The sequence below is a fragment of the Danio aesculapii genome, chromosome 8 (genome assembly GCF_903798145.1).
Source record: "Danio aesculapii chromosome 8, fDanAes4.1, whole genome shotgun sequence".
NCBI classification, from domain to species: domain Eukaryota; kingdom Metazoa; phylum Chordata; class Actinopteri; order Cypriniformes; family Danionidae; genus Danio; species Danio aesculapii.
The window spans coordinates 44,029,520-44,052,668 of NC_079442.1; the positions used below are offsets into that span (position 1 = coordinate 44,029,520).

A 23,149-nucleotide genomic window follows, 5' to 3' on the forward strand; every position below is an offset into this window, starting at 1 on the left:
CATTGCAAAATATGTCACACGAATAAAATTATATGGCCAATCGATGTTTAGTGCCGTTAATAATAATTTAATTTATTTACTCACAAAGAACGTACTTAAATGCATAAAATCTTGAAAACACTAGCATCGAACACTAGTAAACAAAAAGTCCTGATTTGATTTCCCCGGAACAGGGATGAATCTTTTCTCTGTGGTGTCTTGCTTTTCGGGGCATAAATTAATAATTGTTGACTTAAAGTTTAAATAATTAGACTATATTTTTTAACAAAAAGATGGCACCAATTTCTCATCTCCCAGCATCATGACCTTAATTGTTGTAATCCAGACAGATCCGTCTGTTTTTACAGTCTACTCAACATCTGGGTTGCTGGAGAATCCTAGATGAAGGGCGGGAGGATGCCATTCATTATGACAGGGATGATTGACAACAACACCGTAAACGCGTTTACGCGTTTCTTAATTTGCGATATGATATTCCGCTTTATTTTTAACTAAATATTCAATCTACACTAAATCAACATCTAATTGGGTTATACTAAGTCTCGTCGAAACACATAAGCGCTATTTACGCGTCGCGGTGCACCCCTACTCCTTCAATGGTAGGTTCCATTTTAAAGCGATAGCTGCAACTCCACGCTTCTAAAGTAAAGCGCGACGCTTTCTTGAGGTACGGACCGGAGAAAACCATGCCATCGACGCGTTGAGAGCATTTACGGCTTCACACGGGCGTTTTGCACAGGAAAATAAAGCGATATCACCGAATCCGCCTGCGATAAGGACCGAGAGGCTCTTCAAAAGCCAACTGTGGATGTAACTGTTGCACTTTGAACACAGGTAACGTTGCGAGTGATACACAAACATTCGCGCGAATGATTCATTCTGATGCACGGCTTTATTGTACCGAAATCCCGAATGCATGATGTGAAGATGGAACGCGTGCTTCTTTTACCACACGCATACATACACACACACAAACAATTCGATTTAGTAGATAAGAGATGGTTAAACTGTTGTGTGGAAAGGATCCTGATGGATGTGGTCAATAAAGACAGCAAGAACAAAGGGGGCATTAAAACCACTGTTTAGCTAAAACGAGGTAAAATATCCGCGCATTTGTTGCCGTGCAGTAGGAAATGCATTAAAATGACTTGACTGATTCTAGTAGTAGTCGATACACAATGGATAATTATTCCAGTCTTGCCTGTTGGTGGTTGTGCGTGGATCCTAAGCGTGCATATTGACGTTTGAGATGTAAAAGTTGCTTTGGATAAACACTACAGATCACAATCGGGCTTTATTATGAAACAAAACAACGTTGTTTTTAGCTAATTAACGCAGTAAAATATATATTAAAAGGTGATATCACGCACTCAATCTGTTTGTCTGTCACATCTGTAACAGTCACATGACTAAAATATTGTTTTCCTCCAGGCAAATGACCCAAATGTTGTTGTTCCTATTAAAGCCTAAACTAAAATCAAACGTAATGCTCGATTTGCACATCGATTACGTGTATTTTCTGTCAACGCCTAAATGATGCGTTGAGATGCCCGAAATCAGATGGTGTTGATGTGTACTTTATACCAAACCTGATCATTCAAAGCCTTTGGGTGCCAGTTTGATCCGTGACTGGGTGGAGAGGAGAGGGGCTGTGGCTGCCTGCGGTAGCCGGCTCAGGGATGCTCCCAGCCGGTCTGAGATTAGCCAGATCCGCGCTGGACAACGTTTGGAACCGAGCACAGAAAGCGTTTAGATTTCGATATTTATATCGCTATGTATGCTTAGTGTTGATGATTTACATTAGAAAAATTAAATGTATATAAATCCGTGATCAGTCAAGCTAAACGTATTGGATCTTAATCGGAGCATAGCCGATTTTTTAAAAAAAATGAGCATATATATATTCTGCACTGTTTACATATTGATTATGTATCAGTTCACTCTATAAAACATTCATGTGTGTGTATGTGTGTTTAAAGAGTATTTGTGCACTTTATACCTGAATGTAGGTAAATGTATACACATATATACATACATAATAAATTGAATTGATTAAAAGCCTCTATGTCATCATACACACACACACACATATATATATATATATATATATATATATATATATATATATATATATATATATATATATATATATATACACACACACACATACACACTCTTTTTTTAGCAAGTATATATTTTTTGTTTTGAATGATTTGTAAATTATATAGATAAATACATAGAATAAATAAATGTCTAGCTCTGTATAAACCATATAAATCTCTCCATATAAGCTGTTTTATGTAGATCTACACATAATGAAAGTGTTTTCAGTTCAAGTAGTTTTGTATTATACTTTGTAATCTCATTTATCTGCCGACTGCACAATAATAGAGTTCCCTTATACATTCATTGTGCTTTTCTCTATCGGCTCCTATGCTGGAATCAAATTTTCTCTGGGATAGATAGAAACTGCAGTGTAGCAGACCGACGTGGATTGATTTAGGCTGGAAATACCTCCATAAATAAATTCAATCAGTGCATTAACCAACAAATTGGCCAGCTGGATGTAAAAATAGAAAGTTGTTTGTAAGCATGGAGAGTAGACGACTGTCTCCCGGTACGTCTCTCCAGTACGGAAACCGATAAGCATCACAAGTTACCTGCTGTTTCTGCTCACGTACATGTGTGGATGAATTATAGGCCACATGTTTCACCCCCAGCCCTAAAACGAACGCGTGCTGAATTCAAAAGTGGTGCGTGCAAGTACTAGGCAAGTCTTTTGCTCCTCTTGCTGCATTATTAGATGATGTTGCATTGATGAGATCAGTGCTGGTTTATGAGTAACCCGTCCTCGTCAATTGAAAAAGCACAGTTCTTGCTGACCTTGTGATCATCTCTATATCAACACAGCCTGTCGTCGCCCTTTGCCCTTTTTCATCAGGGCACATGCTATTTAGTTGTCTGTTTGATTACCGCCGGCTAGCACCTGAGGATAAATCTCAGCTGTAAATCTGCGCGAGGTTACCGACCTGTCTCCGGCCTTGTGATGTCAGAAGCAGTGTTTGTATCCTTTGGTCGTGTCGAGTAAAACGGCAGTGTTGTGCTCTCATCCTGTGAGTAAGCCGCGAGTACGACTGCCATGTGGAGCCGCGGCTGGTGCTAATCACTGAACAATAGCTACTGTCTGTTCGCAAAAACTCTCCTCTCCGCCTGCTGCCTTCCCGATGCCAATAATGCTGGGTTTGGCTTGTGGAGTTGGATTAAGGTTTAAATGGTTTCGTTTCAAATGCTAAAGATGGTGCTAATGTCCTGCTCTTTGAGTAGTAGAGGTTTCGAGATTTTGTCAGTGGGTGTAAGTAGTCATACTGGTGAAATTATAGGGAGAGTTTGCACAAAAATGCTAATTCTGTTATTATTTACTCATCTTCTTGTCACTAACCTCTTTTAGTTTCTTTCATCTGTTGAATACATTGGATGTTTTGTAAAATGTTGAAAATCTGTAACCATTGACTTTGATACTATTTGTTTTTGTTTTTTTAGTATGGAAGTTAATGGTAACAGGTTTGTAACATGATAAAAAAAAGAATCTCAAAGTGGTTTGGAACCAATTGAGGGTGAGTGAATTAGTTAGTGAATTAATTTTTTGGGGTGAACTGTTGCTTTAATGTGGACAGTGTTTGGGTAAGTTACTTTAAAAAAGTAATAGATTACAGATTACTGACGACTACTAGAAAATTGTAATCTGATTACATTACTAATTAATGTAAAAAGTAATCAGATTACTAGTTACATTACTTTGAAGTTACTTTTAAAACGTATATAAAACATTTAAAAATACAAAATAAACTGCAGCTCTTTCAGTAATTTAATATTCAGTGAAAAACATTTCAATGGGTTGATCACAGCAGCTTGGCATATTCAAAATACTTGGAGATAGTTCACCCAAAACTTAAAATTCTCTCATCATTCACGTGTCCCAAACCTGTTTGCCTTTTTTTTTTTAATACAAAAAAACAAAAGAAAACTTGATACCTGTAACCATTGACATCCATAGTATGAAAAAGCACAGCAGTGTTTGGTTGTTATGTGTTTGTCTGAAGTAATTAGTTTAACAAAATGTGTATTTTCCATACAAAGTATGAAGCTGATCGGTCAGTTCATGTCACATGATTCGCAGTTTTCAACTGGGTGTGCCAGGCAATATGCGCTACCAATATGTGCGCACAAGCCACGCCCCCCTCCATTAGAAATAACGGACTTGCGTGCGCAAAAGATGCGATATGTGAACTGGCGCGTAAGCAACTATGCTTCTCTTCACATTCAGAAGATGCATTCACTCCCGATCCTGTACAAAAATGCAATTTAGCCTGTTAAGTATGAGTTGGGCCGCCATGTTTTTAGGCAGTGGTGTCCTCCATGGCGGTGAGTATTGTCGTAGAATGCTTTCTATTCAAGTGCTTGAGCAAGTTGCAGGTCGAGTTAAAAGCAGTGGAAAGTTTATTAGAGATTGGACATACACTGCATTTCTCAGCAACATTTTTGTTTTTATGCTGAATGAAATTAAAGCCTAATGTCTGTATTTCCTCTTTAGGAAGCAAGCACTCTCATCAGCTTGCGTTCTCCAGCAATTTAAAAGCGCATGCTCTGAAAAACGTGATTTAAAAGAAGCATTTTTTCTTCTAAAACTATATTTGTAATGTAAGTAACGCAATTACATTGACTAGTAACTGTAATCAGATTACACACATTTAAAATGTAATTTGTTACATTACTGTGTTCCCCAAAAATGTAATGAGAATACAGTAATGCATGACTGTGGATCATGTTACACCTAACTCTGAATGTGGTATAGTGAGTTAGTACACTAGTACTAGTACTACTAGTGTAGTAGTAATGAGTTTCTTTCTTCTGTTGAACACATAACATAATATTTTGAAGAAAGCTGAAATGCTGTAACCATTGACTTCCATAGTATTTATTTTTCCTACTATGAAAGCCAATGGTTGCAGGTTTCTATCATTTTTCAGAAGAGAAACTCGTTTGGGACCAATTGAGGGTGAGTGAATAGTTAGTAAGTTCATTTTTGGGTAAACTGTCCCTTTAAATGTGGGTTAGAACGTACACTAAAACCCTGTTATTTGCAGCATCATAACTGATACAAAGAAATGCATTCAATTGAGTTTGGAAATTGTTGATGTGTAAATAATGTTGGATTAAAAGGGATAGTTCCCCCAAAATGTATATTTACTCTTCTGTTGAACATAAGATGATATTTTGAAGAAAGCTGAAATGCTGTAACCATTGACTTCAATAGTATTTGTTTTTCCTACTATGGAAGTCAGTGGTTACAGGTTTATATCATTTTCATAAAAGAAACTCATAAAGGTTTGAAACCACTTGAGGGTAAGGGAATAGTTGGTAAATACATTTTTGAGTGAACTGACCTTTAAATGTGTTAGTACACTAAAATCCTGTTATTTGCAGCGTCATAACTGTCACAAAGAAATGCATTCAATTGAGTTTGGAAGTTGATGTGTAAATGTTGGATTAAAAAGGGTAGTTCTCCTCAAAATGTGCCCATACTTTCTATTTACCTTTATGAGTTTCTTTCTTCTGTTGAGCACAGAAGATGATATTTTGAAGAAGGTGAAATGCTGTAACTATTGACTTCCATAGTAGGAAAAACAAATACTATGGTAGTCAAGTGCTTTCTTCAAAATATCTTCCTTTGTGTTCAACAGACTCAAACAGGTTTGGAATAAACAAAGATTGAGTAAATGATGACAGAATTTTCCTTTTTTTTACGTGAACTCTTTAAGATTTAAGCAGTTCATTCGAATGCTAAAGATGGTGTAAATGTCCTGCTTGTTAAGTAGTTTTCTTATCTTGTTTTCTAATTTTGTTTCTTACAATAGTATCCATTTGTGGAGATTTAGTTTGAGGCCAAAAGTATCGATCCTGGTGAAATGAATGTGGGATAAGTTAGTATGGGGTGGTGCAGTTGGTAGCGCTGTGGCCTCACAGCAAGAAGGCTGGTCAGTTGGCATTTCCAAAACAATAAGAATAAGAGTATATGGGTGTTTCCCAGTGATGAGTTGCAGCTAGAAGGGTATTTACTGCGTAAAGCATATACTGGAGAAGTTGGCGGTTCATTCCACTGTGGTGACCCCTGATTAATAAAGGGACTAAGCTGAAAAGAAAATGAATGAATGAGTTCAGTTGCTAAAAAAATTGGTGTAAAAGCACTCATGTTGAGCATTCCAAACCGTTACATTGAAACTCATTGAATGATGTATTACAATTTGAAGCATAATTTGTAATGTTTGGGTAAGGTTTAAATAGTTTGAAATTAAAGATTGCTAAAGATGGTGTGAATGTCCACTTAGTGAGATTAAAGAGATGCGTTGGGATACTAAAAACTGTTATTTTCTATATTATTAACGGTATCGTATACAATGGAACATTTAACCGAGCATGTGATTTTTTTTGAAGTGCTAAGACTGCATTGTGTGTATAATGTTGGGCTAAGTTTAAACATTTAATCTAAAATGCTAATGATTGCGTGAATGTCTTGATTTTGGAATAGTAGAGGTTTGGAGAATTTAGTGTAAACCATAACTAATGATAATGGTGAGTTTTGATGTTTTTTGGGGGAGTTTAATATGCAAATATACTACTTAATGAATACTAGTTCAGTCGCTAGCCATTCACGTTCGTGCAGCACCAGAGAAAATGTCGAAATGGAGGAAAAACTCATTATCACGGTTGGTAATCAACTTGAAAAGTTTAACTTATTTCAAATTATCCTGCGAGAGCAAAGAACCCAACTCGATTGATGAACCCACAAGTCAGTTCATGCGTTGATGAAACCTTGTGAATTGTGTGCTAAGGGGGTGTCTATAATGGTAATAGAGTTTTCAAATAGGGGTGAGGTTCTGTTGGATTATTGGGGTATTTGTTTTGGTGTGTTCAAATGTTAACCTCTTTAGCCAATCTTTGCTTAGTGCAATTTTAAATAATGTTGGATTAAGGTGTGAGGATGATGTAAATTAGGCCTGCATGATACTGGAAAAATATGTAATGTTGTTGAGTATTGCAATAACGATATTTCTTACGATAAAACATTTGCCTGGAAAAAATTCAATTTTATTATAGCGTTGTAAATCATTTATTTATTTAATGATATAAAAAAACTGGTAAAATATTTTTTTTCCTTTAAAACACGATGAGTGAAAACCTCATCAAATATTCTGACTCTGATTGGCTGTTTTCACTTTGCTTTTGTCTTGACTCCCGCCATTAATATTTATTTTCAGATGGGTTCACCTTTCGAGCCACTTTAGCCAATAGCAGAACAAAACCTACTGGGGAGGTGGGAGAAAGATGGTAAGAGCCCATCTGATTAGTCAAATTTGGATAAACAACCAATGCTTAAAATAAATGTAATTTATCACAAGTGTCTGCAAAGCTTGCATATTATTATCGCGATAATGATATTTATGCGATTATATTGTGTAGCCCTAATGCTATTGTACTGCTCATAAGAAGTCGAGGTTTGGCGATCAAAACTAAAGTAACATTTTTTATTTTTTTTAGCTGAGATCTTTTTTTTGTTTTGATTTATAAGTCAGCCATTTTAGTTTTAATGGTTGCCGTATTGATAGTTCTACAAATACACAGTAAAAATACTTTGTCGAATTCGTAAATAAAGTTTGTAGAAGTAGGTGGCATGGTAGTTCAGTGGTTAGCACTGTTGCCTTACAGCCAGAAGGTCGCTGGTTCGAGTCCTGGCTGGGCCAGTTGGCATTTCTCTGTGGAGTTTGCATGTTCTCTCCGTGTTGGCGTGGATTCCCCCCTAGGTGCTCCAGTTTCCCCCACAGTCCAAAGACATGCGCTATAGGTGAATTCAATTAACTAAATTTGTCGTAGTGTATGCAAGAGTGTATGGGTGTTTCCCAGTACTGGGTTGCGGCTGGAAGGGCATCCGCTGCATAAAACATATGGCGACCACTGAAATGGAGACTAAGCCAAAGTAAAATAAAGGAATGAGTTTATGGGAGTATGTTTATCAAGAAAATACAATCTCCGTCTTCAAAACGGTGCCTTTTCCTTGCAATTTTTAAGTAGTAATTGTTTTTACACCAAGTGTTTGCTATGCTTTTCTACGTATCCAATTATTCCAGAAGTAAAAGAGCGAACGCAAACAAAATATTTGACCCCGGGCCTCCAGCAGGATGAGACTCCAAACTAAAACAACAAAAAGAGGAAATAATCGGAGGACACATGGAAGTTCTTCAGCGCCTCTGCTGACCCAGAGAGCTCATAATGCTCAGGGTTATGACCCTCGGAAGAGAAGCGCACCATATATATATGATGCTGTATTATTTGGGGAATTGTGCGTATGGAGGGTTCGGCTCAATATTGTGGTCACTCGAGGACAGAATTGCTTTTGGCCAAGGTGGACTTTTGCCAACAGATACAGTATATGATATTTGCCTTCAGCTCTGTCAGTTATATCAGATGACTTGGGTCTTATTTTACTTTGCTCTTTTTTTTTTTCCCCCATTTGAAACAATATTTTTGTAAAGAAGAGGAAACGGGAGGAATTTTTGAACAGTTCGTCTTAGTATGAAGCCCTTTGTTCTTCTTCCGACGATGGTTTGTTGTTATATTTGTGTTGTCAAACGATTAAAACATTTCATTGTATTAATTTCACCAGTTAATTCAACAAATGAAGCCACAATTAATCACATACATCAACGTTTGCTGCGAAAAGCACGCTAAATTAAGATCGTTCAAAGACTTTGGCAGATGAAAGGATTCAAACACAAAAAGTGGATTTAGGAATCAATATATTGATTATTTCTGTTAGACTGAACATGGATCTATCACCGTCAATGAGATTTTTTAGCAGCTTTTTCTGAGGTTGATTTGGCATGTTTTGTCCTTCACACTGGACACATTTGTATTCATTATGTGCTGTTTTTGTTGCCTATATTTTCTTGATTTATTGATGTTACATTAAGTGAAGTAATATATTAAAATGTGTTTGTTTAATTAATTAATTTGCTAATTTCCGTGTTAGAATTTGTAAAATATTTTCCTTCTATTCTTAATATTTTACATAATTTAATTTACATACTATAAAATCGAAATGATATTTAGGGCTGGGCGATAAAATTGGTATCGATATTTATTGACCGAACACCATAGTTATTAAAGCTATTTGCCATAGTAATGTAACAGTTAGGTGAATTAAAAAAAATCCTAATATTCCTGAATGTATTGTTAAAAAATATTCAAAAATTATGTAGACCGAATGATATGAAACATGATATTGTGATCATATTTTTTTTTGCAATGTCATCCAGCCCTAATAATATTCATAATATTTAATTATTATTAATAAATTCAGTCTGACATTGTGATATTTTATTTTTCTGTGATATATATTGCGATATACTGTATCTATACACAATCACTAAATGATTAAATTGCATTATTTGGGCAGAGTTTAGTCACATTATTTTAAGGTAAAATTTTTGGTATTAGCAAATCATTAATTATGACTTTTGCTTCTACAAACTCCTAATTTGCTCCTTATTAATCGATATTAAGGTAGTTTAGGTATTCGGTTAGGAATGTGTAGCTAGATCATGCAGAATATGTAGTTTATAAGTACTAATAAGAAGCCAATATCTCAATAACATGCATGCTAAGTTGCTAACAAGCAACTACTTGCTGTGTGACTATTGCGATATCGATGCTGAAACGATAAATTGTGCAGCACTAATGTGTAGTAGCGTATATTGTCTACTATAGTATATACATGCAGCCCTGTGTCTTATTTTCCATATTATTAATGTAATAAGATGATGCATGAACTGTAAAATTTCATATTTTATATTAATTTCTTCACTTTAACAGTCATATTAGTCATGCATTATCACATTTATTTAACATTATGTATTTAATATCCCATTCTAAGTTTAATTTCCAGTCCTTCTGGGATTTTGCAGGACTTTTTTTCAGATTTTTGTAGCATAAAATGACAGATTTTGCTGCAGCTTTTCATAAATTTGCGGCAACATTTGCGGCCTTAATTTGTGTTGATTAGCTGTAAAAAAAAAACAAAAACAAAAAAAACAAAACAAAAAAAACAAATATATATATATACAAATGTACATTATTACGTACACCCCATTTTGAAAATTAATATTTGTATCTCCTAGTGAATATAGGCAATGTATTTTGGTGCATTTAAACAAAACATATTTATTAAACAGATATATTTATTAAAGTAATATTTAAGTCACCAAACATATTTAGAAATTGAAAGATAATACAATTAAATTCAAGCAAAAAAAAAAATTTACAGCCTTCAAAATTTAAACTACATTTTGTGATTAAATTTAGCGATCACAAAATCCTGGAGGGACTTAATTTCCATATTGTTAGTGTGTGGTTTACAGATCATGCACTTAAGTGCAGATACGTTTTCACATGTTTGTATTCCCGGGTTGCTGACGGTGCTCTTTAACATGGAAAATTAAGACTAAAGAATAACAGATTCATGTTTACGCATTTATGATTCAACAAACACCCCTGATTTCCACATTCATGTTTATGAAAACAGATGAGGCAGCAGCATAATGATATTTTTGTGCTTCTCTGTTGGTCTGATCGGTCTCAACACAAATCCAATCATTTGAAAAGAGCCATTTCAGATTTTTCTTCCCGTCATCTTTCATTGTGTTCAAGATCTGTTGACCCTCTTTACAGAAACTTCTGTCGTGTAATTTGGGTAAAACTTTTTTATTTTTTCTAAACCAAAGGTTTACCACGGTGAGCATGTTTCCCTTTAAAACACCATAGCCAGTTGTTGTTACTGTCATAGAATCCTGTCCTAGAACTTGAATTTACCTTTACTGTATAAAACACAGTATCTGAATGAAACTTTTTTCAATTTTATGCAGATTTGCTGAATAAACATATTCATATTTCTTTCAAAGGAGTGTTAGGCAGTGTATTATGTACCTTTTTAAAAACAGCAGATTTCTTTTGAACCATTCGTAATTCTACTCATTGATCAAGTATTATTATTTATTAATTAATAGTCAAAATGTTATCCCTATCTCTTTAAAAATTCCTGCTCAAGAATAATATATTATCACTTTTTGTTAGTTTGGACAGGAGCTGATTACCACAGTAAATATTTGTCTGGGTTATTATTAACCTGCCTGTGTCATTTAAAATCACTCAGCAAATTTGTCATAACGCAGCAGACAGGCTTGAGAAGTTCAGTCGTTTCATATAGCCGTTTCCCTGAGAACGAAAATAAATGAATATTTTCTTTGTTATTAATATTCCACGGCACTTGCTTCACCCCGACCGAAGCGCGTCAGGTGATCGTGTGATTCTCTCTCTTTTTTTTAAACTACAAACCACGAGCTTTTGTATCACACAAGTCCATTGCGTTTCTCTTTACACACAGTTGTAACAGTGTTGCTGAACTCGAGGCCTCAATCTAATATCGTCCATTATGTTTCTAACAAGTGACCAAACTGCCTCACTGATGTTTCTGTGATGAAGAGGCATAACACTGAGCTAAAATTAGGGATAATGGATGAGTCCATCATTTCATCTGGAAACTAGACATGTGCTGATATTCAATACTACAATATAGGCATGCACAATATATAGTTCTATTATTATTCAATACATTTCTAAACATAATACTTTTAATAGCTCATTTCTAATAACTGATTTCTTTTATCTTTGCCATGATGACAGTACATAATATTTTAGATATTTTTTTAAATACTAGTATACAGCTTAAAGTGATGTTTTAAAGGCTTTATTATGTTATTTAGGCAAATTAGGGTAATTAGGCAAGTCATTACAGTGGTTTGTTCATTAGTCAAAAATAAATCTTGCTTAAAGAGGCTAAAAATGTTGACATTAAAATGGTTTCAAAAATATTTAAACCTGCTTTTATTGTAGCCAAAATAAAACAAATAAGACTTTCTCCAAAGGAAAAATACTATAGGAAATACTCTGAAAAATGTATTGCTCTGTTAAACCTCATTTGGAAAATATTTGAAAAGGAAAGAACAATTCACAGGAGGGCTAATCATTTTGACTTCAACTGTATATCATTTCAGCATCAATATTGCCCCTTAATTATTACTTAATTATTTATTATGTACTTTGATGGCATTCTTTAAGGACTTTTGACAGCTCTCTGGAGACTTGACCAAATCTCAATTTGAAGACCCCATACCCTTCTTTTTTGTCATTGTAATTCACCCTGTTTATTATAATTTTATGATTGTGTTTTTCATAGGAAGTTAATCAGTGGAGGGAGGGGGTTTATTGGTTTATAGTTAAATGCTAGTTTCATAAAATGAATATTGTTATCTGTTAATTTGGGGGTCCATGCAGGAAAACATAAAGGTTTTTGTAAAAAATAATTTTGATAAAGAATTTCGAGATTATTGTATTTGCAGTGTTTCTTTTAAAAAGGTTTTTTAAATTATTACTTGATTAAAAATGTTCGGATTCTTTATAGTCATATTGTTGGTTAACATTTTACAATAAGTTTGTCACTTATACAGTAAGGCTTCATTTGTTAATATTAGTTAAACTAAACTAATAACTTTTTTATTAATGTAATGACTCGTTTATTAATATTTGTTGATGTTTGTCATAACTGTCTTATTTGATGGAGCTAATAACTAATAATTATTTTTAAGCTAACATAACTTGGCTACTGTTGATGTTAGTTAATGCATTAATAATGGTGTTCTGTGTTGCCATTTACAGCTTTTTATAATCCTTTTGCAGATTAGTTTGTATCAAATATTAGTTTACAAATGTGTTTTTATGCCTGTTAAAGTAACCTTTTTGGCAGATTATGTCAATATAATGATAATATCATTTTACATTATAGATATACCTACAGTACTGCAAATACATATACAGCAAGTTAAATGGTGCTGTATGTAATGTAATGCTTTGTTTTTGCTGTAATTGATTTACAGTAAGTTATTGGCGAACTGCTGCCTGTAAGGTAATGTAGATTCTACAGGAGATTGTTAATGGTGTATATTGTAATAAAAAAAAAAACTCAATTCATCAATTTATTTTGCAACAAGAAAATGTGATGGCTACTGAAAACATCAAGGCCTGTATTGGCATGAGAAGCGGGTTGTTTTATGGGCTCGTCTCATTAGGATTCCTCTCAGCTTTTTGTTTACAGTTCGGGATGGGTAGAAAGGTTGCAGGGGGGCGTTTGTCAGAAATATTGACGTGCTTGGTAAAAAATTGCAGAGTGCCCAAACCGTCTGTCACGTTCTCAAATAAATATTTGTTTTGGGTCGGCCTGCAGATTTGCCAACTCCTTCATTGCGTCGACATTTTTAATGTGCTGATGGATGCGAACGCTTTTGGCCACTTTTTATTTTCTTGCAGATTGCTTGTGTTAGCTTTATTTGTGCTCCTTTTCGATGAGATATTTAGTACAAATGGGTTCATTTTGAGATCTATTTAGCGTTTGTGGAGTTCTTTTGTCATCCAGAGTGTGTTTAGCATTATGAGACCAGCTAGAAACACTGGAAAGTTCAATTCTAATAATTTGCTATTAAGATGTACAGTAAAGATACCCCCTGACGCTTTGTGACTGACTCTTCACATTTATAAAGTTTACGTTGATATGGAACGTATATGAAGAGTTAAGGTCTGACATGGTGGCTCAGTGGAGGGAGGCAAGAAGGTCACTGGTTCGAGTCCCGACTGGGTCAGTTGGCATTTCTGTGTGGGTTTCCTCCGGGTGCTCTGGTTTCCCCCACAGTCCAAAGGCATGCGCTATAGGTAAATTGAATAAACTAAATTGGCCATATAGTGTATGAGTGTAGGGATGCAACGATTAACCGTATTCACTATTAACCTTGCTTTAATTCGTTACTGTTACTTAATCGTAAAGGCTTCTCAACAACGTGTTTCTGCATGGAACAAAACTGCAGCAACTGAAAGTTATGCCAACTGTGCGCAAGTTTGTATACCGAAACTAATAACCACGCAAACTGGTTGTTTGACTGAGGCTATTAAAGGCAAGCTCTCGCAAGTTCAATATTTCCAATGGAGGGACGCGCACGCGACGCAACGAGCTCACGCTTTTCAGGCGCACTAGTTGAGATGGGGGGCTTTTGTGACCCACTTAAAGTTACGAGCGATCATCTGGCGAATGTTGATCCGCCAGCTGAGATCAATTGATTGATTTCAGAGAGAGTGCTGAAAGCCTCGGTGGATCAGCTGCTTTACGGCCCGAATCTCGATGCGTTGTTTAGCGCAAATGACCGCTAAATGTAAAATCTAACATTGTATAGATCTTTGCCAAAGAAGCTCGACATTACTAAGTTTACACTGAAACGTCGGCTCATGACAAAGATGTTTATTGCACAGGTGGTCATCGCGAGAATCCCGCTCTGCGCCGCTCTTATATTGGGTTGGCTGACTTGCCTGCTTTTTTCCCACAAACACAGAAAAATGAAAATCAGCACATAACAAGACAGCATTTAAAATGACACAAACCGAAACCAAAACCTTTAATACGTGCTAGAAGGGAGACTTTTCTTCTGTCCGATCTTTCTGGTTATTATATTGACATAATATTGTCATATAAAAACAAAAGTGCAAAATGTATATTTCTTACTGCAATGTTTCATTTTTTAATGCAATCCATAAATGTATTTGTCATAATATAACAGTTGGACTTTTTATAGCAGATAACTCGCATTCAAGCACATTCAAGGCAGCATGATAATGTTGTTGATTGTTAGTATTATTATCATCATCGTCATCATTAATATTTTATAATTATTAGACATTAATTTTGGAATTATTGCACAAATATCAATAAGTCATAACAGAAATATTTAGTTGTTTCTGGTTTTTGATAGTCATGATTGATAATGTTTTTAAATACAATAAATCTGTTAATATACAATTTGCAGTGGTGCTCATTCATTTCTGGTGGGTGCTCCAATTTTTTTATGGTGCTCCTGAAATTTTTGAAGTTGGGTGCAACCAAGTAAAAAAGTTAATCTCAAGCCCTGCATCAGACAAATACTATATTTTTCTTTATTTATTCATTGTTCTGTCATTTATTTACAGTGTAAAATTATGTGTGTTTAAATTGTCAAAATATTTAATTATTTTTAAGCACAAAGAGAGAAATGGACTATAGTTTGTTTTTATTATCATTTTTTTTTAGCTGTATTATTTAGCTTGCTGAACAGCAATAAATAACACTTCAAAATATAAGGAGTTTTCATTTGATTTTCTAAACGAGTAGTGTTTTGAAATGAATGAATGCATAATAATCGTGATAACCATGATTTATTTTTCAGACTATAATCGTACAACCAAAATCTATAATCGTTGCATCCCTATATGAGTGTAATTGAGTGTGTATGGATGTGTCCCAGTGCTGCATTGTGGCTGGAAGGGCATCGACTGCGTAAAACATGCTGGAATAGCTGGCGGTTCGTTTTGCTGTGGCCACCCCTGATGAATAAAGGCACTAAATTGAAGGAAAATGAATTAATGAAGAGCTCTGATGCAAAAACCTCTAAATGCCATCTGAAATTGTCTTCAAAACTGAGCATTTTTATCAGGCTGCTGTGTGTACATTCACTAATTTCTAGGGATGGGAAGATTAACCGATATGGATCGATACGCGGTCATGCGCGTGCACGATGCGAGTGCATCCAGCCTGATCTCACGAGAAAACATAAGTATTTTACGTTTTGACAGTTTAGTGGCTAATTCGTACGCATTCGTACGAGTTCAGTCGTACGAAATTGTACGATTTTAAAAAGGAGGCGCGGCACCTAACCCCACCCCTAAACCCAACCGTCATTGGCGGATGAGCAAATCGTTCTAAATTGTACGAATTAGATCGTACGAATTCGTACGAAATAGCCACTAAATCAAAAAGTTACGAATTGCCGTGAGATTGTGTTGGTGCATCGGTAGAGCAGCAGAGGATGAATGAAATTTTGGAAGCAAATCGAGATGTATCGGCTTTTGTGAGATACATCGGTTTTTCCAAGATACAACTTATCTTTTTAATATAGAATGTATTTTTTTTATTTATTAACAAGTGTTGTCAACCTGTTTTTGGCGCATAATTTAATCAACCTACATAAAGTATGCCTTAGCAACGGTCTTGCGGATGTGTACACTTACACTACAACTCAATATCAGGTGTGCAGATGAAGCTAGTGGCACGCCATAATTGTCAGAAAGCGCGAGAAGCAAAACAAACATGTCGGAGGCCGAGATAATTTATTCTCCACTGAGTTTTAAATCTAAAGTATGGCAACATTATGGATTTTACAAGAAAGATGGACGACTTGACAGGACAGATGCAATTTGTAAACTGTGCCGCGCATCTGTAAAATACACGGGCTGTACGACTAATCTGACATCTCACTTGAAGCTGCGCCACGGTGTTGTTGTGGAAGCATCTTCCAGTATTAGCTTCCTGCTTCCTGCTCTGATTCACCTGTAGCTACCTGCTCCAAAAGTGGTGAGAAAAGCATTGAAAGTTTTTTTCCATGCCCCGCTTGCTAACAGTTCCGTGCGCTCTACGGCAATAACGGTTGCTATTGCATTGTTCATCTGCAAAGATCATTCAGCCTTATAGTGTCACGGAGAACGAAGGTTTTAAACACCTCTTCCATGTCTTGGAGCCTTGTTATAAGATACCAAACCGAAAGCTATTCTCCGATAAACAGATTCCTGCTCTGTACGACAAAGAAGAGAGATAGAGGAGTCCCTGCACAAAGCCCAAAGAGTTGCTGTTACAGTGGACGGCTGGACATCGTGCGCTACAGCATCATATGTAACTGTCACAGCACACTACATAGATGACAGGTGGGTTCTCAAAAACCACGTTCTGCAGACCAGAGTGTTAAACGAGGCTCACACAGGGAATAATCTGGCCGTTTTACTTTAGGATGTGTGCCGCAATTGGAAGATCGAAGAGAAGAGTCCCGCGTTAGTCACAGATAACGCCAGAAACATACCTCACAGCATGTTTTGAATATTCAGTGGCAAAATATATCTTTGTAAAACTTATTTTCATAGTTGAAAAGTTAAATCACAATTAGGCTTGTGCCGGTATTCGGTAATGCGATAAATCACGGTAATGAATATGCACGATATTGTTATCGCGGGCACTTCAAAATACCGTGAAAAATAATAGATCCGAACTTATATTCTTAGAACGCGCCTTAGCTTATTTTCCATCAACCGCTTGAAGAAACACTGCGTATATGCTGCGCAGAACTGATGCGCACTCTGATGTAAACAATCCCCACATGTAGAAGCACTGTGTGCACGCAGTGCGCGCCGCCGCTGCCACCGCACTATAATCCTCACACGAAGAAGAAGCATGGCGGAAGGAGGAACGTTGCCAACAATTTATCCTCCTTCAGCTTATTTTCCATCAACCGCTTGAAGAAACACTGCGTATATGCTGCGCAGAACTGATGCGCACTCTGATGTTAACAATCCCCACATGTAGAAGCACTGTGTGCACACAGTGCGCGCCGCCGCTGCCACCGCTCTCTAATCCTCACACGAAGAAGAAGCATGGTGGAAGGAGGAACGCTGCCGACAATTTATCCCCCTTCAAAAAAAAAAGTCAGAGGTTTGGAAATATTTTGGGTTCCAAAAAAATGCAGAGGGTTTGCTGATCGAAGACGGTTTCCCTTTGCACATTCACTTTGATATAATTGCTCAAGTATACTTTTATATTGTGTATTGTTTTATTTATATTTATTTGTATTTAAATGTTTGAAGTACTTTTAGTTAATTAAAAAGTTTTTAAAGTTACTAAGTTGATGAAACTGAAGTTTTTTGTGTTTTTTTTTACCTGTTTCTCTAGTAAAATATCGTGATAATACCGTATACCGTGATAAAAGCTTAATCAATTAATCACAATTCTTGTTATGCATTGGTAAACCTTCTTTATGTGGAAAGAGTGCAAATATATATTTTTTGTATATATTACACTTATACATTCTGTTTATCTTGGAAATACTTAAATAATATGTGCCATATGTTCTAAAATGACCCTCTACTGTAAACCGACACTCGGGCTCTGTGAGAAAAGCCAGTTTGTAAAAACAGTCTTGGTTTTACTTGGTTAATAAATAATCAAACTCATTCAATGGCACCTCATCCTCTTTCACATCATCACATAAACTTGATCTAATTAGTTAGTGCTGAATTATCACATTGTATCGTGATATGGGTGTGAATCGTATCGTATTGCATCGCAATATGCCACCAATGTATCGTTAATATATCGGATCGTATACTTTGTATCGAGATGCGTATCGGATCGGCATTATAGCTTAGATGCCCAACCCTACTAATTTCACTTTTATGGCAAAGGATTCGTTCTTTTTGTGGCCTTTAAAATGAAATAACTCAACATACAGGACTCTGAGGAAAAAATACTTATTTTTGATGGAAATCTCAGATGACACAGAGGTTTTCGCATCTGAACTCTTTATATATAAAAAACCTCATAGTAAACACAATAAATAGTATTAAATAAATAAAACGTCCAATCTCTCTCTCATTTTAATTTATCCAATTGCTTTATTGGCATGACAAATGTTACAAATGTATTGCCAAAACATTTATAAAGTTTTCATTAAAAAGCATGCATGTATATAAAAGACATGGTAAACATAGTAAATAGTTAAAATAATAATATCTAATTAACAATCAACATTTTAGAATAAAACAGTGACAATAAATGAAAATAATCGGTATATTTGCAGTGATTCATTTATGACCATCTAGATGTGTGTGCTTGCATGTGTGTGCAGTGATTTCATTTATTACCATTTATATGTGCACGTAAATTAAAATAAAAAAGATGAATAAAATATAATCATAATAATAATAATAAACACAAACATTTTAGGAGAAACAGTAATAATGAATTATAATAATCTGTATATCGTGCTACTGACTGAGCCACCGTGCAGCCTATAATAATAATAATAATACAAGTAACTCAGAATAAACTGTACATTTAGCAACCAACAGTTTAGGACAAAACAGTAATAATAAATGATAATAATGAGTATATTTACAATGATTCATTTATAACTAAAAGTGTATGTGTCCTTCTCGCTCTTGCTCTCTCTCTCCGTCTTCGCCGGGTTCAAACATTCTGCTTAGGCATTCAGCTTTTTCACTGGCACCAGCCGGCTTCCACTGTGCTAATGAAATTACTGTGATTGCTGTTCAATAGCTTCTCCTGCGAATCAGGGAATGTATTACAATACGTCATTATAATACAATGAGCAAGGATTTTTTGGGGGGATTTTTTTTTTTTTAGGAACCTGAAGGCTGCAGTGATTTTTCTGGCATTGTTAAATTACAGGAATCTTTCAGAGGTTTGCTTTATTAGATGCTTTCTGGGTAAGCATTCTCATTTTGCTGTGCAGATCTCGTTTGATTTCTCTAATAAGTGGTTGTGTCGGCAATGTTTTATATTGATGTTTTTTACTTTTACCTGAAACTGCATGTTAGAGGTGTGAGAGATTAATATAATATCTTTATTATTTTTTGATAAGGATAATAGCTAGCTTGTAACTTTTCTCGATTAGGCCTGTAATGAATAAATTAAAATTGCACTTAAACCACCAGTTGCTGGTTACAAGTCTCTGATTAAACGAGATATTTGTTGAATTCGTCATTTAAATTATTAGATTAAAATGTCTGATAGTTAGAAACCAAACAAGTGACTGTCAAACACAAAGAAACTCCAGTTTTACTCTCAGATGCACAGATGTTTTTCTCTGGCTGTGTGCATGTTTTTTGTTGTTGTTCATTATTAAGGCTGCACAAAATACATTTTTATACAGTATACACAATCCGTAAGCTGCACAGGTTATGTTTAACCAATGTGAATTTAAAGTTTATTCATTGTCAACATTCATGTTTCTGTGTTTTGTTTCCTGTTAAACATATCAAGTGAGATTAAAGCATTCAAGCACAAGAAAGAATAGTTTTTGTAACACATATACAGTTTAATTAACATACATATACAGTTGAAGTCAGAATTATTAACCCTCCTGTCCTCCCCCCCAATTTCTGTTTAACGGAGAGATTTTTTCAACACATTTCTAAACATAATAGTTTTAATAACTCATTTCTAATAACTGATTTATTTTATCTTTGCCATGATGACAGTAAATAATATTTGACTAGATATTTTTCAAGACGCTTCTATACAGCTTAAAGTGACATTCAAAGGCTTAACTAGGTTAATTAGGTTAACTAGGCAAGTTAGGGTAATTAGGCAAGTTATTGTATAATGATGGTTTGTTCTGTAGACTATCGAGAAAAAAATAGCTTAAAGGGGCTAATAATTTTGACCTTAAAATGGTGTTAAAAAAATTAAAAACTGCTTTTATTCTTGCCGAAATAAAACAAATAAGACTTTCTTCAGAAGAAAAAATATTATCAGACATACTGTGAAAATTTCCTTGCTCTGTTAAACATCACTTGTATATATGCATCATATATATATGAAGAGTTCAGATGCAAAAGCTGCTAGTAGCCATTTCCGCCAAAAATGAGTTAATGACATTGAGCGAATGCTTTAGGCACGTAGTCCGTATTCAACTAATATTCTTGCTTCAAGTCATCCAAATCCCAGCTTGTTTCATGCAGATGCACCCACAGAATCATCCCAGTCAATCTAAAATGATACATTTTCCAAATAGAAATATTCAAGTCATCTGGTGAAATTGTATTGATATCGCAGTATATCGCAGAATAACAAAATATAGCAATGTTAGTTTTTTTTTTCAATATTGTGCAGCCCTACTTAGAAGCATGTCCAAGTGTTTGACAACCAAAACGACAGTAGAAGACTTCTAAAATATAGGTGTTCAGGCATATGATTTCTTTAAAGTAACATTTGGCCCGGCATGCATAATACAGCATTTTTAGTCATTTTTGTGGATCTCTTTCTCGGAATCTGTCCAATATGCAAAGAAAGAACATTTATTTATTTATTTATTTATTTATTTATTTATTTATTTATTTATTTATTTATTTTTTGTTTTTTTACACCATTGTTGTCATATAAATGCATTCTAAAACCAGCTGCATGTGTGAAATGTTCAGCACTAATTCAAACGTTTGCATGCTTTTTGCACATTTTGCTTAATTGATGTTAATTGTATTTTGCGGGTTGCTTTGAAATGTGTGCAACAGCATGTTTCAGATAATAATAGAATAAAAAAAATATGGTGTTAATACAAAGACACAAAGTAGCTACACAGAATTAGACATTGTTTTTGTTTAGATTTTTTTTTTGTATTGACCGTACTTTGAGTGCCCCGAGACAATTTCAAGTAAGACTTCTCTGTCCTGCCAGATGCGGAAAACTGTAGTGCTTAGGTTGTGCTTGAAGTGAAGCATTATTCTGCCTGTGTGTGTGCTTAATGTGGGCCCTTCCTGACCCTTCCCTTCCTTTTCTCTTTGGAGAGCGAGAAAGAGCGAAAGAAAGGGAGACAGACAACAGAAGCCATGCAGACCTCTTTCATTCCTGCTGTTCTGCCCAGTGGGGGGAAGCAGTGATTGAACAAGCAACCCATGTGTTTGATCTGCAAACCGCTTGTGTTCAAATTTACAAGAGAGAATGAAATGGCGCTACAGCCTCTTGCCGTATTTTGTTGCAGTTGTGTTCTTTATGTATTTTCATTGTCATATTTTGTCTTGCTTTGGTTAAAAAAGCAGTTCCCTCTTTATTTTGAATGCTGGAAATGAATGATTTTAATAATGTGGGGGGTTAAGGCCTCTTCTTGAAACTTTTAAATTAGTTCATATTAGGGCTGGGTGATATGACAAACTCCATATCACGATATAAGTACATTGCAAAAAAATATTTGATAATGTCATGGCAACAAAGGTTTTTATGTAACTTTAACTTATTTTAAAGTGGAAATCAACTAGATTTTTTTAATTATACACCGTTTAACCTAATATTTTTAGTCAGGTTGATTTGATTTAATATGAAATGACTAGAAAAGTTCATTTGATTCAACTAAAAGAAATTAAGGCACCAATAATGTTTTACAGTGTAATCTTATATATTTTGATAACGATATACATCATGATAAAGTAGCATTTCTGTAAATTCGATCAATTAAAAGTTTATAAATTGACCACATGTAAAGGACTATTCATTTTTTTTTACACTAAAGTATATATTCAGAAACTATACTCATCCATTTGTGATCATATCTCATGCTTAATTTAGAACTTCAGGCCCAATGTTTGACTAAAAATGTAGAAATATAAAATAAATATTTATTTAATATTAAACTCTTTTCAAAAAAACGAATGATTATAGCTCCAACATATAAAAAAATGCTAAATAAAATGCAAAATGTAAACATTTTACTTTCAAGATTGCAACTGCGGTTGCATAGCCCTCGCTGTGGCCGACGTGCACCTCTCAAAAAATGTAACTACACGCCGCAACAACGCATAGCGCAAGCTCTGTGATTGATTGGTATGGTAGCGATGATGATCGTGGGTGGTGCTGAGAGTCGCAAGCCCAATGGAGTGAGTGTTTACAAGTGTCGAGTCTCTTAAAGGAGCTCCAGATGGAGACTTTTGTTTTGTGTTCACCTTATGATTAAAGTTGTTGCACGTCTTCCGGTTTCTGCCTCTGAATGAGCAAGTTTTAGCTACTTGTAACGTTAAAAAAAAGCTGAGAAGAAACTTGACACAGAAGTACATTAAAACCTATTGCCAGCTAGCTTTTCGGAAGTGTTCTTGCAGAGCAACACAAACAGCATGCAGAAGTATAAATGCATAACTACATGCAAGGCATGCGCTGTGGGTCACGCCGATCACTTGACGCAGAAGTATAAATCAGCCTTAACCTTACCCCTCACAGTGACGTCACTAGCTCCATTGTGCGATATGTCTGACATTGCATCTCTGAGAGATGCAATCTCAGCTTGCATCATAAAGGCTGCATCCAGATACTATTGCAACTTTTTCACAATGCTTTTATTCATGTTTCTGTCTGCAT

General features: G+C 35.2%; 1 protein-coding gene across 1 annotated transcript in view; it reads left to right on the plus strand.

Moving 5' to 3' along the window:
* Positions 1-646: 646 nt before the first annotated feature.
* The window catches only part of plxna3 (plexin A3), a 354,762-nt gene continuing 332,259 nt past the window's right edge, over positions 647-23,149 (plus strand). Inside the window, exon 1 of the mRNA XM_056464035.1 lies at positions 647-834. The gene's annotated coding sequence lies outside the window, so the exon portion shown is untranslated. The remainder of the gene's footprint in view (positions 835-23,149) is intronic.